This window comes from Cinclus cinclus, chromosome 2, assembly GCF_963662255.1.
Source record: "Cinclus cinclus chromosome 2, bCinCin1.1, whole genome shotgun sequence".
NCBI classification, from domain to species: Eukaryota; Metazoa; Chordata; class Aves; order Passeriformes; family Cinclidae; genus Cinclus; species Cinclus cinclus.
Genome location: NC_085047.1, coordinates 31062536 through 31068535, shown reverse-complemented (window position 1 = coordinate 31068535; position 6000 = coordinate 31062536).

Genomic DNA, 6000 nt, shown 5'->3' with positions numbered 1-6000 from the left:
GCATTGTCTTTCTGTATCTTTTTTTGTCTGACTTCTGAGAGTGTTACCCACAACCTACCTGTTGAGAATATAGACTAGCTCTAAATATTAGCCTTGCAACTCAGGATGCATGCTAGGGCTGATACAGCTTTTATACATTAAGATTACTCTTATCTTGAAGACTGAAATTGCACTGAATTTAAACTATGGTCTTATTTAAGAAAATATGCATTCCTTTGGAGGACAGGGAAAAATGTCAAAAACTGTGTCAATCTTTCTTTTTCGGTGAAATTCATAGCATCAATCTGTGTCTGTAAGACTATGTATCAACCAGACTTTTTGACTGGGATATTCTCCTTATGTGGGGTGCAGATCATGAGATGTATCCCAAAGGGGAAGGATTTATTTCGCTGAGTTCAGTAGATGCAGAGGAGTTCTAGTCCCTTAATCAATTAGGTCTAATGAACAACCTTCACTGTGCTCCTGTTGACCAAGTCATGGAGCTTGAAATAATCTCATAAACACACTCTGGGGCTTGGAGTTGTGTGGACTAGGATAAATATGACTTGAATAAGATTGTGTAAAACATTTGGTCTGTGACACAGCTGTTGAAGCCATTATCATTTAGCAATTATATCATCATAAAACTGTCAACTGTGCAGGGCTTATGGGTAGCATTCCAGATTCTGGAAGCCCATGCCAAATACTTATCTTGCTCGCTTTTCCTCCGCAACGAAAATAATTTTGTGAGACTGTTTTCATGCAGTAGTTCATGTGGGAACTGCCCAAAGATACTTTTTGAAGAGACAGTGAAAAAATAGGGAATAGAAAGGATCAGAATGGTTGAGCTAGGATTTTCATATCTATTCCCACAGAATCTTTCCTTCAAACCCATCCTGGTTTCCTATGCTGTCTTCAGGAAACAGTGAGATGAATTCTTCTCAGCTCTGTTCCCTATGGGAAAACACGTTCAACTGTTTTTATTTTCCTCAGGAATTTTGACAAGATTAAAGAGGGAAAAAATGCAGAAGAGAAACAGAAAGGTGAAGGAAGAGAGAGTTGCTTAGTGAATTAATGGTGGCCCACAGGATAACTCCTCTGTCTGTTTAGAATTCATTTAGCTTTAATGGTTGTTAAGTGGGATTTGTATAATAGGTTGTGTCTTTTAAAGCAATTGATTTACACAAGCTTACAAATTTCAGAAGTAACCATTACAGACTTAGCTGTCTCTTCTGTTTAGCTTCTTCAAGAGAAAGTAAGCAGTAAATCAGCATTAGGATTTGAGGGGGACCTATAACTTGAAGTAGTTCTGGGCTGGGATAGGCATAGGTTCCAAAATTTGATGATATCTTGTATGTCTACAGGGTCAAGGATAAGTGAAGTTTTTATTTTGCAGTGCTCTATGTCATTTTTTTATAGGAATAATGGTGACAGAAATGGCAGTCTTGCAACTAAAATGGCACATAAACTCTCTCCTAGTTGACTTCAAAGTCAGTAAATGGAATATATATTCCTGGTAGTTTCAGCAAGTAACATAACTATTCCTATGAGACTAGGACTAGGATTTGCTTCTTCCAACTTAATAGGAGTACTAGAAGAGCAAGACCTCAATCATAAACCCATATAGTTTAATGGAACAATTTTATTGTTTTAAATGTATCTTCCTTTAGTGCACTGCAGGAAGCATAACAGCAACCTCCAAAAGGAAAGTTGAAATGTAGTGCAGATACAAAGAATAAACTTATTTGATGCAGAAAAACATATCTTCCTTTTTCTTGGGTGTGTGGGAGTCAATTTAGAAATTATCATATATTTATGCAAACATCTCAAAACTTAAAAGAATATTTAAGACTCTTCAGCTTTGAGATACCATTTTTGGAATCACAGTGAATATCTTGAGTTTGGAAGGGATCTCTGGAAATCATCTAGGCTGACCTTTGCTCTTGAACAATAGTCAGCTAGAGCAGCTTGTTCAGTATTCAATCAGGTTTGAAACATCTCCAAAGGTATTCAATATCCAAAGATATTCAAGAGTCGTACAACATAGCTGGGCAACTTGTTCCTGTGTTTGACTACCCTTACAGTAAGAAAATGAGGGGGGTATGTTTAAACAGAATTTTCTGGAATTGAATTTATGTCTCTTAACACAACTGAGAATAGCTGATGTTGTTTTCTTTATTCAGACATTCATACCCATCAATAAGGTTCTTCCTGAACCTTCTTTTTTAAGGCTAAATAATCCCAGATCTCTCACCCTCTCCTAGGAAAGGTGCTCCAGTCCCTTCATGATCTTAGTGGCCCTTTGTTGGACTTGCTCCAGCATGTCCATATAATTCTTGTGCAGAACTGAATACGTATCTCAGATGTGATCTTGCTGGTGCATAATAGGGGTAATAACTTCCTTGACCTGGGAATACTTTTCTTAGTGCAGACAGAAATGCTGTCGGCCTTACTTGCTGCAAGGGCATGCTGCTGACTTCAACTTTTCCTTGAGGACTCCTACATCCTTTTTTTTTTGTGCAAAGCTGCTTTCCAACTTTGGTACATGAGGTTATTCTTTCCCACCTACAGGATGATCCCTTTCTCTCAACAAGTGTATCAATCAGTCATCCCAGTTTTGTATCATCTGCAAAGTAGCTGAGGGTGCACTCTGTCCAACTGCCCAACTCATTATTGAAAATGTTAACTTGTGCTGTACAAGAGATGGATGGCATCAATCATCATTTTCAGCCACTGCAGTGAAGAATGATAGGTAACAATGGCAAAGGTTTTCCATAACAGAGTATTTTAGCAAATCTATCACCTATTTTACTGGCAAACATGTCTTCCACAGTGACAGAATTCTCTTGGGAACAGTCTTATTTATAAGGACATGTTCCTCTCAGGAAAAAAAAAATAAAGCAAAAAAAAATCCACAAAGCAAATAGGTGGGTGCAAAATAAAGAAACTGTGATAAAGAATTTACTTTGCAGAAAACTAGGAGTCAGCAACAACTCTTCCAGGCACTGATGCCCTGTGCCTACTTATGTTATCTACACCAAAAAGGTATAAAAATTAACTAATGCTTACTCAAAATGAACTTCTCTGCAAGAGCTTCATTGCGTGAGATCGAGACAAGACTGGACTGCTGCTGGGGAAGCCTGGCTGACTCCAGACTCTGTGACATTGGTAATCTTTAAAGTGAGAGTTCTGTTCTTGATTAGCCTCACTCCTGAGAGTGTCTTGAGTGTCATACTAGTAACACCTCATATAATATATAGTAAGTAGAAAGCAATCGTCTGAGTCTTTAATTCATAGGCCTTAGAAAGTTAATAACGCATTTGGGTAGGGGGAAGAAAATAGTGAAAAGCTCTCACAAAGCCAGAATAGTTTTCTGAATTAATTAAAAGCTTAGGAAATTTGTCCTGCCGGAATTCTTCCTAACCTCTCTGCAGATTTACACGCTATAATAAATTATGAGCTGCATCTGAAAAGTCCCCTCTACAATTGTAAAATGCCATGTTATAGTTTTACTAGAACTGAGACATCAATGTTAAGTGCAAGGTCCACAAAACCCTTGAAGTTTCACCTCTAATTTATGTTGAAACCCAGAACATTTCAATGCCACATTCATTTGCTGGTCTATAGCAAGACAACTGGCTAATGAAGAGGGATCAGTCATGGGCATAAGAAGAGGCTGCGTGAATAGCATGAGAACTAAAGTGCTAAACTAGTGACCTAGAGATATGATGGGGGATGAAAAGGGGTTGGGACTACATGGTCTTTAAGGTCCATTCCAGTCCCTTAATATTCTATGATTGTATTATTCCATAATTCTATGATTCTGTGTTATGTTTCACTGGAATTTATCTGGTCCTTGATTTCAGTCAAGAACCGTACTTCCAGGCCATAATTTTTTTCACTAGAGTGAAAACTCTAGTTTTCACTTGCCCTAAGTGAGCTGGTGGCTTACTTACATTTTCCTTCAGAGACAGAGGTTCCCCTGAAGCACCTGCAGGGAAAATGCATGTGTGCTCCTCTCATTCAGATGCAGGTGTATCCAAGAGGATGGATTTTTAAATCAGCACAATACATTTCAATGAAAATCTCCTGGGCATGGTACTTGATGTGCATTTCAAGGAATGATTTAGTTTTGTGTGTGAGTAACAGTAACAACAGACTTTAGTAAATTATTTGACTCTTACCATATTGGCTAATGAAAATGATCGTACAACTGTCAAAGAATTGGGACTTGGACCTGCCCATTCTCTCATGCATTCCAAACACCAATGTTACTGGTCAACAAGCACACACTACAGAAATAATCTAATATGCTAAGATGCTGTAATTATTACTTGAAGATAAAAACCTCACATGTTCCAGGACGCTTTTACTCTACAACAATTTAAGTTTCTGGGAAAAATGCAAAATTATTCTTACCTTGCTTCCTAGGCTAAGAAAAATAGTTAAATTTCTCTTGAAACACATAAAACTAGTGAAAAGATTATCTGTCTCTTTGATAATTAAGGGCAAGATGGATCATAGACTCTTTATCATTGCTAGGTCAATAGTACATCTATTATGCCATTAGCAAAAAGTATTTTTTATCCATTTGCTGCTTGATCTGTGTTACTGACTATGATGACTAACCCCTTCTCCTCCTTATGGACAGCTGATTATTGTAAAGGGCTGAATAAAGTCCACTTTTGTTCACACTTTCCCCTCCATGCAAAAGAAGTGTCAAATACCTGAGAATTTCCAACAGATGGCCAACAAGTTGATTAGTTTCCAAGATGATTAGGTGGCACGTGACATACTAGAATAAAGAAGAGACCTGCTATTCTTCGGCTTGGAGAGAAAAAAGTTAAGGGCAGGTGGGGATAGGGGAGGTGTAATTCCAACCTTTCACTACCAAAAAAGGCAGCTTTAGAGAAATTGGGACAGTGCATGCTATAATGACAAGATGAAATGGTTACTGGTTGCAGGAATTAAATGAAAAGAATTTGCCCTTAAGGTTCCTGCTGTACCAGAACAGAGAGTGGCCAGAAAGATTGCAGAAACTCCCTCCTTGGAGGTTTCCAATTGTCAAACAGCTAAGCCCCTAAGCAACCTCTGCTAGGTTATAAACTGGAATTGCTTTAAGTTGGAGGTTGGACCACAGACCTCCACCTCCTGGATGTTCCTTCAGGCAAAAAGTATTCTGTGATTCTATGAAATCATCTCCTGATTGTCAAAGAGCACAATGCATATAGACACTAAAACTGGATATGACACTTCAGTACCACTTTTTGCTATAAACATCCCATTGTATTTCTTTCATGAAATGAAAAGTGAAATAAATATAAGTGAAAATAACTAATGTAAAATGTCCCTTGTCTTAAGACCTCCAGTATGTATAGCTAAGACACACAAAAACATCAGGAAGATAAATAGATAGAATGGTGAAGTTATTTACTCAAAGATCAGTGAAACAGTACAAGATTACTGTCAGAGGCAGAGTTAGGACCTGTACCACTGAGCAATATTCTAGGGGGAAAAAACTTTTTTCTTTATGCTGTTAAAAGACAACACTTCTCTCATAATTATAATTAAAAATACAAGTTTTCCAATGTAATCATTTGCCAATGAGTTGACACAGACGTTCCTATACAGTCATTAACACCTACAGTTACGATTATTGGACTTGCCAATTACAGTTTCTCTAGGATGTATTGGAAATGTAGAAGAAAATGAGGAAATTATGGAAGAGCTGGCAGAAGCAAGGAGTGGCAGCAGACAGCAGAAGGCCATGGAGGTGCAGAAGGAGGAGGCAATGGAGAAGGTGGCAAAAGAAGTTGCAAAGGGCTGCAGCAGAAGCAGACATGGAGGAGGTGACAAGAGGAAGTGATGTAAGAGAGGAGGTAGAAAAAGGTGGGAAGAGAAGAAGATGGTGAATGAGATGACAGAGTAGGTGACAGAAGAATCTGGAAGAAGGTGGTGAATAAAGGAAGGTGGAAGGAATGGAAAGTGGAGGAGGCCAAAGGTGGCAGGATACATTGGCTA